The sequence below is a fragment of the Erythrolamprus reginae genome, chromosome 2 (genome assembly GCF_031021105.1).
Source record: "Erythrolamprus reginae isolate rEryReg1 chromosome 2, rEryReg1.hap1, whole genome shotgun sequence".
Lineage (NCBI taxonomy): Eukaryota > Metazoa > Chordata > Lepidosauria > Squamata > Dipsadidae > Erythrolamprus > Erythrolamprus reginae.
The window spans coordinates 188,582,331-188,595,098 of record NC_091951.1 but is presented as its reverse complement, the minus strand read 5'-3'; positions in this window follow the sequence as shown (position 1 = coordinate 188,595,098).

Here is a 12,768-nt window from a genome sequence, read left to right as displayed (position 1 = left end):
GTTCCTATCACCATCAGAAATTTGTCTTTTCCCATGGTCTGTGAAACGGTCATTTGACCGCCAAAGGGATCCTGACCCCCAGGTTGAGAACCACTGATATAGAGAAAATAGCAAGAGGAAGCCATGCTGGAGAAGTTCGCCATCTTGAGTTATTTATAAAAATGACAACCGTGGGACAAAAATTATTAAACGAATACATTTCCTTCTGTGAATGGTCAACAGAAAACTGAAATAAGCACCTCATATTTGAGGGGAGCACTACAACTTTGCATTTCCGAGCCAGAGTGGCGAAAATGAATGCAGGATTTTTAGTCTTTGTCTATTTCCCCCCATCATCGTTTTTAAATAGTTCAACCTATCTCTAGTCAAAGATACAGTAATCTTCATTGAATTTGACTGGATTTGAATGTAAATACCCTATTTGGAGTGGTTTTAATTCTGTCCATAATTATCTGGGATTAAGCTGCTGTGAGCTGGCAGAATCTTGTCTCTCAACATGCATGCAAAGGACTGCATTATTAACCTATATGAAGTCCTGCTGATTAACTATCACTTAACCTTGAAGTGAAATGAAGACATTAGGGTGTGTGTGTGTGTGTGTGTGTATATATATATATATATATATATATATATATATATATATATGAAACTACCCTAATGTCTTCATTTCATATATATATGGGTATGGCTAGCTGATGAGGCCAAAATAAGGCCGAAATAACATGACACACACACACACACACACACACATATATATATGTATACGTATATGTATATGTACAGTGATCCCCCGAGTTTCGCGATCCCGATCATTGCGAATCGCTATATCGCAATTTTTCCACCCGATGACGTCACTCCCTTCCTTTCTCATCTTTCTTTCTCTCTCTCTTTCTCTATCTTGCTTCTTCTTCTCTCACACTCTCTTCCTCCCTCTCTCATCTCTTTCTTTCCTTCTCTCTCTTTCTCTATCTCTCCCCCTCTTGCTCTCTAGCGATGGGGAAACCCCATCTTCGGCTCCTCGCTGCTGCGCCGCAGCAGCGAGGAGCCGGGCGGGCAGGCGGGCGAACGGGCAAGCGGCAAGCGATCTTGGGGTTTCCCCGTTGCAACGGGGAAACCCCAAGATCGCTTGCGGCTTGCCCGTTCGCCCGCCCGCCCGGCTGCTCGCTTGCAGCGCCACAGCAGCGAGGAGCCGGGCGGGCGGGCGAACAGGCAAGCGGCAAGCGATCTTGGGGTTTCCCCATTGCCTGGGCAACAGGGAAACCCCATCTTCGGCTCCTCGCTGCTGCCGCGCTGCGGAGCAGATCAGCTGTTGGGCGGCCGAAGGGGTCTTCCCCGCCGCCCACACACAAACTCCACCATCTGCACATGTGCGGCCATGGAAAACAGGACGCGCATGCGCAGATGGTGTTTTTACTTCCGTGCCGCTACATCGCAAGTTTACGATTATCGCGAGGGGTCTTGGAATGGAACCCTCGCAATAATCGGGGGATCACTGTATATGTATATTTATATACATACACACATACAGTATATATATATGTGTCATGGTTTTTTTGCTGAATTTGAAAATTAAGGGAGACTACGATAGATCTATTTCGGCCTTATTTTGGCCTCATCAGCTAGCCATACCCTCACTGGGACTTGAACCTGCAACCTTTGCCTTGTAAGGCAGAGAATTAACCTCTAAGGCTACAGTATCCAATCCCTTCAGCTCTGCACTAGGGAAGGGTTACATATTTTTGTGTCAAATCACCCTGGTGTATTGAAGGAACATCACAGCTCCTTATTTGCCTCTTGGCCCAACACCCAGGGCCATTCCCAAGGCAGTTAATGTTATCGATAGCCGACAATTCTATCTATATGTGTCACATGTTTTTTTTTGCTGAATTTGAAAATTAAGGGAGACTAGGATAGATCTATTTCTGCCTTATTTTGGCCTCATCAGATAGCCATACCCTCGCTGGGACTTGAACCTGCAACCTTTGCATTGTAAGGCAGAGAATTAACCTCTAGGCTACAGTATCCAATCCCTTCAGCTCTGCACCAGGGAAGGGGTACATATTTTTGTGTCGAATATATATATATAATGAACCACATTTAACTACCATATACTTTGTAAAACTGTTTCTAATGGTAAAAGGCTTTTGCTCATGCATGTATGCAATCATCCATGTGAGATTTTTAAATTAGGGCAGAAGAATTCCAGATGAGTGCTGTTTTCTATATCTCTTTTATGCCATCCAGTGATCGAATGAGGAGTTCTGAAGCCACAATCCGGCCCTTCTTCTTCAAATCTGTCTGTTTCCTAAATTGACCACTTCCCAATGCCATGAAGCGGAAATGTCCGTTCTCTTCCTGAAAGGCTAGAAGGAGATGTTGCCATTGCGTGGTAGGAAGTAGCCAGGAATAAGTAATCCTTCCCCATCGCTCCAGATAATTTGATGTGACATATTTTTATCCCAGAAGGCATGCTCGCTCTTAGTATAATCAGACTGAGTCTCCAAATTTGGGAAATCAAGCTGTATCCTAACATGGAGTGGCATAGGCAGGATCACTCTTCCACAGTTATCTGAAGGATTCACTCAGGCAAGAATAAAAACCCTTTGGAAATCCTTCTCCCAAATGCTATGTTGAAGTATAGGTCAGTGTTTCCCAAACTTGGCAACTTGGAGATATCTGGACTTCAACTCCCAGAATTCCCCAGCCAGCATTCACTGGCTGGGGAATTCTGGGAGTTGAAGTCCAAATATCTTCAAGGGAAACATTGGTATAGGTAGTCCTCAACTGACAACCACCATTGAGCCCAAATGTGGCTAAGTAAGGTAAGGGGGGAGTGAGTTTTGCCCCATGTTACAATCTTTCTTGCCACAGTGGTTAAATGAATTATTGCAGCTGTTAAGTTAGCAACATGTTAAATGAATTTGGTTTCCCCCATTGGCTTTGCTTGTCAGAAGGTTCCAAAAGCGGATCACATGACCTCAGGATACTGCAACCATCATAAATACAAACCACTTGCTAAGTATCTGAGTTTTGATCAAAGAGATGCTGCAATGGTCATAAGTCGCTTTTTCCCCAGTGCTACTGAATCTTTGAACAGTCACTAAACAAACTGTTGTATGTTGAGGACTGTTGTATTTATGTTGTATGTTGAAGGGCGTGCATAAGTGCACTAGCGTGCCTCCCATCCCCTGTCCTATTGTCTCTCCTATATCTCCTATATCATATCTATTATTCTTCTATTCTATTCTTCTTATACTACTCTCATAATATCCTTCTATTCTCTAATTGATATATTCTATTCCTAAATTTTCACTTCTGTTCTTTCTCTAATATATTTTACTTGAGTATAACCTCTATAACCTTCATTGTGTATCGTTGGGTATTGGACAAAATAAATAAATAAGTATAAATAAATAAATCTGCAATTGATATCCAGTTGCCTTGAGAAGTTTATTTTCTTCCTAGGCCTAGAAAGCAGAAATAGTTGCTCCACTTGGTCAACTATTATCTAAGTTTCCACTGCCAAAGGGACAGGAGGCATGAGGAACATCTCAAAGTCACAGTTTCAGATTCCAGGAAGTCGTTAGAAGAAAAACTAGAACATAAATGTCTGCACTCGAAGTTGTCTATTTCTCCAAACTCCTGGCACTCACCAACCATCATTACGTGAATGAGAATTTTGTCAGCAGCAATCATCTGATACTCTCGCCATCTATTTAACATGTAGCCGGCCCTTCCCTGCAACACCACCCTCTCCCACTGTTTCTCGCTTCAAACAACGATCGCACAACTACTCGGCATTTCGCGCATGTGTCTGATGACTGCCGCTAGCCAGCTGGGCATCTCCAGTCTTTGCGGGATGTTCGTGAGGTTGGAGACGAACGGGAGGTTGCCACAGTAGTGCGAAATTCCCTCTGCCCAAATGGCAGCCTCAAAAAGTGGAGCTGACACACAGGTTATGTCAGGAAAACAGGAGAAAAAATATTTAAGAGGCTGGCATTACTGTTGTTAGCCGCCCTGAGTCTATGGAGAAGGGTGGCATACAAATCCAACCAACCAACCAACCAACCAACCAACCAACCAATCAATCAATCAATCAATAAGTAAATAAAAAGAGGGGACCAGAAATACAGATGCATGTTGACTTTCTACCTGTGCTTGTTACTAGTAAGTGCCCAATCATTTTCAGCCATCAGAAAAGGAAAAGTTTGGGACTGCCATTGGTCTTTTTGCTATAAAATCTTGACCAGCAACAAACAAAGCTAAATAAAATCTAAGGGAAATAGGAATTGCTTATCAATTACCTTTTGAGCAGGCATGACATAAAGTAATCAATTCTGAAACACTTTTCTGACTCAGCATGCCTTACAACATCGGTTCCTGAGAATCAACAGTGGAAAGATGCTATGGCCTTCCCGTTCAGGTGTGTAAGCTTTCCATACAGATCCAAGTTAGCTGCTGCATAATAAACAGCTGAATTTTGCGTTGTTTTACAAATCAGGGTTCAATTTATACCTTTGCTACATTGATTTTCAACTTTTGCATCCTTAATGCTGTCTGAAGTCCATACATCTTAAAGTTGCCAAGGTTGAGAAATGCTGCTTTATGTTAGCCTTCGACCATTCATTAAGTGACCATTCAAAGTTACAAAAGAACACTATACACCCAAAATTGTTAAGCCCCAATCAATAGATGGATTGCTATTCAGGCTTTGTTTATTAGACCTGTTTGTTGCCCGGCTCGCCAAGGCGGCTTACTCCTTGATTTTGTGTTCTTGTCCTTGCATCTTGCCAAACTATAAAGATTACTTTAATTCTCTCAAGGTGGCCTCCAGCCTGTTCAGCAAGCCATGACTTAGGCATTCAACCTTATTATCTCTTAACTTTTCCTATTCTATTTTAAAAGCAAACCATTTCATAAAGTGAAAAGGGGGAAAATTAATGTTCGAGAAGGAAAGTTAAAAACTCTTTCTTTACCAATTGCTGTGATAAAATTATTCCCACAATCCAACTCTCCAGTTCCATGCATCGGATGTAGGACAGGAACCTCTGTTCCTTGGTTGCTTATTTATTGATTGATATCACTGCCTGCTGTTTTCTTAAGTTTTTAATTTTCCTGGAAAATTGTCTTTGGAACACCTGGGAACAACAGGGCTTGACTCTCCTTTTGCTTTAATCAGTCTTCTTTTTGGGACCTATGACAAGAGTGAACCTCCAGAGCCAAGCTGCACGCCAATCTTTTTTTTTTTCCACACATCTCTGTCAGTCATACTTGGTAATATCTAGCCTACTTTCCTTCCCCCCACCTGTCAGTCATCTCATTTAAGCATCATTTCACAATAAAGGCAATTAAAAAATTATGTGTGTTTAAATACATGGCAAATATTTAAAACAAGGCTCCCGGGGTTAGTGTCATTCAAAGCATGAACCCTTCCTTAACTTTAGGAGTGTTGCAAGCCAAGATGATGTGAAGTAACTCCTGGGACCAAGCAGATGCATGGTTGTCACTCAGGTGTTGTTAAGGAGGGCAGGCCAGGAGGAGCCAGACATATTTGCTCAAGCAAGGAAACCACGATGTAGGGAAATAAGGTTTTGGAACAGAATGTATTGTTGATGGAAAAATATGATCCTCTTCCCATTCCCTCCCCCATAGAGTTTCCATTTCACGATAGAAGTGTAATGCCCTACAGAGACTGAGTAGATAATGCAATACCACAGGTGAAGGCTTGGAAGAATGATTTCATTCACTTGTCTATCTTTCACCTTGGAACAAAGCAACAGGCTCTTTCTGGGTCTGCCGTCTGCTCAAAGTCTGGGCACAGGGATGGGTGCACCTGGCTGGCCTCAAAATCCAGAAGAAGAAAATAAGCTTTGTGGGTGGCAACTGGTACAACTCTTACAACTGAATACAGTGATACCTCGTCTTACAAACCCGTCGTCATACAAACTTTTCAAGATACAAACCCGGGGTTTAAGATTTTTTTGCCTCTTCTTCCAAACTATTTTTACCTTACAAACCCAAGCCGCTGCCACTGGGATGCCCCACCTCCGGACTTCTGTTGCCAGCGAAGCGCCTGTTTTTGCGCTGCTGGGATTACTCTGAGGCTCCCCTCCATGGGAAACACCCCCTCTGGACTTTCGTGTTTTTGCAATGCTGCAGGGGAATCCCAGCAGCACAAAAATAGGTGCTTCGTTGGCAACGGAAGTCTGGAGGTGGGGTTTCCCAGCGATGGGAGCCTCAGCGAAATCGCAGCATCACAAAAACACGGAAGTCCGGAGGTGGGGTTTTGAGGACTTCCGTGTTTTTGCGATACTGCAATTTCGCTAAGGCTCCCCTCACTGGGAAACCCCACCTCCGGACTTCTGTTGCCAGTGAAGCACCCATTTTTGCGCTTCTGGGATTCCCCTGCTGGGATTCCCCTGCAGCATCACAAAAACACGGAAGTCCGGAGGTGGGGTTTCCCATGGAGGGGAGCCTCAGGAGAATCCCACCAGCGCAAAAACGGGCGCTTCGGCTGGCAAAAGGGGTAAATTTTGGGCTTGCACGCATTAATCGCTTTTCCATTGATTACTATGGGAAACATTGTTTCGTCTTACAAACGTTTCACCTTACAAACCTCGTCCCAGAACCAATTAAGTTCGTAAGATGAGATATCACTGTATTTCCTCTTCTCCTTCCTTTGTAGACCGGCAGGGATGAATCAAAAACACCCTGGTCAGCCACTAGAATTTCTGAAAGGTCATTTTGACAAGAGGATGTAATCATTGGGGCTATTAAATTGAGCCCTTAGAAAAACGATTAGATGGCAGGAATTGAGTGGAGATTTTCATGGACTTTTTTCAGATGCAGGTCTGGATTTTTACAGGTTAATTTTAGTAATCAAAACATTAGTCTTTTTCTTATGACCACAATTGGGATCGAAATGCCTATCACTAAGCAATGTGATTGTTTAAACGAGTTGCATCGAGTGTTATAGGAAGAAGATTATAGGACGCTTGCTTCCCATTATTCAGGATACTGACTGCTTATAGGCACTATGTGCTTAGAGTTCAAAGCATTGTTAGAGACTCCACACACTCACTTCACGGTCTGTTTCTGTTGCTCCCTTCTGGGAGGAGATTTCAAAGTATTCGTAGCTGCACTACCAGATTCTGTAACAGCTTTGTTCCCTATGGCATCTGTCTGGTAAACTCGCAAGATTCGTTTTTCTCGCCATGTACATGTATGTATTTGAACTAGACTGTGTTGTTTCTCTGTGTTATATAATATATGTGGCTATTATGCATAATTTTGCATTTATTTGTAATGTCATGGTTATGTACATTGGAGGTGGTGATCCTTTGAGAACTATAGACAACAAAATTTCATTTTATTGTATGCCAATTAGTGTACATTCAAAGTAAAAATAAAGCTATTCTACCCTATCCTATCCATTTCTTCCCTATCCTACCCTTCCCTTTCCTTCTATTCATCACTTTTTTTTTTTTGGGTCATGAATATTAAGTGCTTGAATTGTTGTAAATCGAAGCCATTTGCCAAACACCTGAATTTTTTATTTATTTATTTATTTATTCATTCATTCATTCAATTTTTATGTCGCCCTTCTCCTTAGACTCAGGGCGGCTTACAACATGTTAGCAATAGCACTTTTTAAACAGAGCTAGACTATTGCCCCCACAATCTGGGTCCTCATTTTACCCACCTCGGAAGCCTTGAGCCGGTGATGAGATTTGAACCGCTGACCTTCAGATCTACAGCTCAGCTTCAGTGGCCTGCAGTACAGCACTCTACCTGCTGCACCACCCCGGCTCATTTTGATCACGTGACCAGGGGTACACCAAAATGGTTGTAAATGCAAGAATTGTAAGTCACCTTTTTCAGTGCCATTGTAATTTGAATGGTCATTAAATGAACAAGTGTAAGGGGACTGCTACTACCTTTGTGGCAGAAAGCTAAGCTCCCCTTTCAACCCCAGTAAGAAAGTGTGAGTTGTATTGTGCAATTCTATGCTCTCTTCTTTACACTACACACTTATTCTCTTCTTATTCTACACTCCAGTCTTTTGTAAGTGCTCTTTGGCTGTGTTGTCTCTTGATCCAGATTTGCCAGCCTACGTGGCCCTCTCCTGTTGCTGTATTGACGATTCACCTGGGAGGTCAGGAGGAGACCAAAAAAATCCATTCTACAGCAGTCATGAAGTCAACAAGCATCATATAAACGGGATCAGAAAATGTAGCCATTGTTTGCTCCCCTCCCTGGCTGTGTTCAATGTGTAAGGAGACAGGATACATCTTAGGAAAGATCAGGTGAACCTGAGTATAGAGGCTGAACAAGCATCTGCCGGGGTCTCCTAATGTCAGAAATTCAGTTCTCTCCCTGCTCACTTTTCATCATTTGGACAAGTTTAATACTCACTCTGGTCCCTGTGGCGGCTTCTACAGATTAACTCCAGGTGGTGATTTGTGATAAAGCTTGATTAGAAGTTGTACAGAATTCTGTCAAGGGAAGAGTACAGTGTTGATGAAAAAGCTGTCCTGAAACTAATGCTGACTTAAACCAACCCAAACAGTATAAAACAGATTTGTCTCAATGCTTGGAGACCTCTGGCTGAATTGCCTGGATATTTTCCGGTGTTGACATCTACTGATGTTTCTTGCTATTAACTGCGATTACCATAGTTTGGCCCGGTTGGATGTAAAAACTGCCAGCATTTAAGCATGGTTTGGACTGGGACTGCAGCGGAGGCTCTGGGACAGGGCACTGTCCCTGAGGCTCCTTTACCCCTCCAAAGGTCACTATCTGTGATGCGATCAGATCCAGATGGTCTGATTGTAGAACAGGGTTTTTTCCCTGATCCCGAGGAGCTGTCGCCGAAGCTCCGGAGGGAAGGGACCACCCCGCAGCTTTGGAAGACGGGAGAACTGATCCTCGTCTCTTCGAGGATCCGGCCATTGCAGTCCGACCTTACAAGTGGGAAGTGAAGGAAATCAGAAGAAGAAACAAACTCCGAATATAATCCAGTAAAGCAGAAAAAGAAGACAAACAGAAAAGAAGATCTATGGTACAAAGTTTTTTTACGATAATTTTGAAAACATCTAGAAATTGGGCTTTTTTTCTACAGGTTGAACTTCTTCTCCTAGTTAAGATGTAACGGAGGGATTGCATCTTAAACCTCCTGTAAATGAGATATTGGTTTAGTCCTTTTAGGTTGAGAATCGCCCTCCACTCCCTTGCCCCGAGAATTTGGGCACTAGCAACAAAATTGAATAGAAGCCCTGATCCCACTGCTCTGACGGTACCAGCTGGATGTCCTGAATATCCAGAAAATGCTGGATTGCTGATTCCATGAGCCCCCGGTGTACCAGGTCAGCAGAAATGGGACAGCAGAGAAAGAACCTCGGGGGAGGGGAATCTATCTATCTATCTATCTATCTATCTATCTATCTATCTATCTATCTATCTATCTATTTATACGTCACCCCTCTCCGTGGACTCAGAGCGGCTAACAACAGTGATAAAAACAGCATGTAACAATCCAATACTAAAACAACTAAAAAACCCTTATTTATAAAACCAAACATACATACAAACATACCATGCATAAATTGTAGAGGCCTAGGGGGAAAGAATATCTCAGTTCCCCCGTGCCTGACAGCAGAGGTGGGTCTTAAGGAGCTTACGAAAGGTGAGGAGTGTGGAGGCAATTCTAATCTCTGGGGGGAGTTGGTTCCAGAGGGCTGGGGCCGCCACAGAGAAGGCTCTTCCCCTGGGTCCCGCCAAACGACATTGTTTAGTTGAAGGGACTCGGAGAAGGCCAACTCTGTGGGACCTAAACGGCCACTGGGATTTGTGCGGCAGAAGGCGGTCCCGGAGATAATCTGGTCCGGTGCCATGAAGGGATTTATAGGTCATAACCAACACTTTGAATTGTGACCGGAAACTGATCGGTAACCAATGCAGACTGCGGAGTGTTGGTGTGACATGGGCATATTTGGGGAAGCCCATGATTGCTCTCGCAGCTGCATTCTGCACGATCTGAAGTTTCCGAACACTTTTCAAAGATAGCCTCATGTAGCATTACAGTAGTCGAACCTCGAGGTGATGAGGGCATGAGTGAGCAGTGACTCCCGGTCCAGATAGGGCCACAACTGGTGCACCAGGCGAACCTGGGCAAACACCCACCTCGCCACAGCTGAAAGATGTTTCTCTAATGTGAGCTGTGGATCGAGGAGGACGCCCAAGTTACAGGGAGAGGCCAGATCTAATGGTCTCCCTGACCCTGGCATAGGAGGTTGTCTCTTTTGCGAAAAGACCTAGACGCCCCACAATGGGGGAATCAGAGCCCAGGCTATTTCTGCCGACAGAAAGGCTTGGTGCTGCCACCTCATCTCTGGCGCCTGAACTATTATTGAGGCCTACCTCTGCTGCTAAAGGCCTATGCCTAATCAAACCTGTGCTAATAGGGCCTGTACTGATGGGAGAAACTCGCTCCAGTTCCCCCCTGTCTGTAGGAGGGCCACCTGACCTAGGGAGAAGGCCTGAAGGAAGTATACCTGCTTTGGGAAGGGACGATTTTCCTCTTATCCCTGGTCTCTAGGAGAAGGGTTCCAAAGCACGGCCAAAGAGATTCCCCCCTTTAAAGGGCCCAGAAGCCTTTTTCCAGAGATTCTTGGCATCCATGCACCAATGGAGTAACCAAAACAACCACTGTGCTGTGACTGAAGACACGATGGATTGAGCCCCAAACCAGGTTTAGCCAAGGAGGCGTCTGCTGTAAACTCAGCAGCTGCAATAATTTTAGACAGGTCGTGTTGACTCCGGAGGTTCTCCAAAGGGACCCTGTCTTGCAGATGGCAGAGCCACAATGACACTCTAATAAACAAACGATGCAGTTGTAGCAGCCCAAATGGCCCAAACGTCTGCCTGATGAGCCTTGCGCAAGACCATTTCCTCCTATTTGCTCCTCAGCTTTTAAAGCATCATCTGAATCCGGAATTCAAAGTCAAGGAAACCACCGACACATCAACCTGCAGCAACTGGTTGAGGTTGGGCTCCACAGTAAAACAGGCATTCTCTGAACTGCTAGGCCACTGAGAGTTGGCAGGAGAGTTCCACTGACACCTAATAATATTCAGGAACATGTCGAGATGGAATTGGGTGCTACCTTCTTGTGCTCCAGGGCCCTGGGGTTGCAGAAGGTCATTAGAATCAGAGCCTAGGTAGGCTGTAGCCTGAGCTAGATCAAAGAGGCCATTGGAAGATGGTGTGGATGATGGTTCTGGATCCAGATTTAGATTTTAGATTTAGATATAATTGGATTTATATGCCGCCCCTCTCCGAGGACTCGGGGCGGCTCACAGCATGTACAGAAAAAACAGGAAACAATAATAACAATCCAATTATACCTTTAAAAAACAATCTTAAAATTCTAATTAAAAACTATCAATATCATTCATTCATCAGTCAAACTAAGCATTCATCGGTCAGGGGGGAAGGTCTAAGGAACCCCAGGCTTGGCGGCAAAGATGAGTTTTTAAACTTTTTCGGAAGGCAAGGAGAGTGGGGGCAGTACGAATCTCTGGGGGGAGCTGATTCCAGAGGGCCGGGCCCCCCACAGAGAAAGCTCTTCTAGGTCCGAATAATCCTCCTCCACCTGCAGTTCTCCTTTGGAGGTGGAAATGTGGCTGGCATCTGAAAGACCATAACCACAATACCCCTCTGCTGACCCTTATTGGGCCTCATAAACTGCTGGTAAAGCTGTAGAGGCAACTGGTCTCTGATGTAGCTCAGCAGCAATGGCTGCAGTCAGCCAAGCCTTAATGAAGGAGCGATGTCCTGGTCCAAAACCACCTCCCGGAGGAGCTCCACCATGGTAGGGATAAAAGTGGTTGAGGGGGAAGCCCGGTGACTACCCTTGGAAGCAGACACATTCTGGGAAGGCTAAGAATCCAAAACACAAAACTAACAGAGGCAGGCAGTGCCCCCCGGGAAACCCCACCCTCATCCATTATCTGCTCAGATTGAGTGACTCCCGGAGGAAGAAGTGGGTGGGAATCAGTCAAATCAGGCCACCTAGAAATTCTCCTCTGGCACCCTTCCATATCCTGCTGAGGAGTGCTGCTCTAAGGCCTCCTCTGCCTTTGCAAACTCCTTTTCTAACACCCATTAGCGTTTAGGTGCCACCTTAGATGCCTTTGTTGGCCCTGGACTTGTCATTTTAATTTTCTCTGTAGCCACGAGACTGGCAGGCCTTGGCTGAGCCATATGTCTGGGCATCCTGTTGGAAGCATGAGGGGACCAAGACACACACATACCCAAGATGGCAAGAAGACACAACGACTTTGTCCATCCTAAATGGTGAAAATAAAAATAAATTAATCTATGCCAAGTGACTGGCGTGTGCCACAATTTGGGCTGTACAGCTAGTTGGATTGAACCAGGCCAGAAACCTACTGAAAGGCAGTTGGAGGCCAGCCTGTTAAAATGTTTGTGATATCATAGAAGGCGGCAGACTTACACCAAAAGTTGCTGCTCCTGCGCCAATGGAGAAAGGAGTATGGCAGCAGCTAGGGCCTCCTCCTCCTGCAGAGATAGGGCCACAGCCTGAATTTTGGGGCAGCTGAGGGCCGTAAAGAGTTATCACTGCGAGGCGACTGAGGGTGAGCCTCAAAAGCAGTATGAGGCCCAGCCTCTCTGAATCATAACTAGGTGTCAATTGAGGCTGGAACCCCACCGAGTTGCTGAGCAAGTGGGGAAGGGGTCCGACAG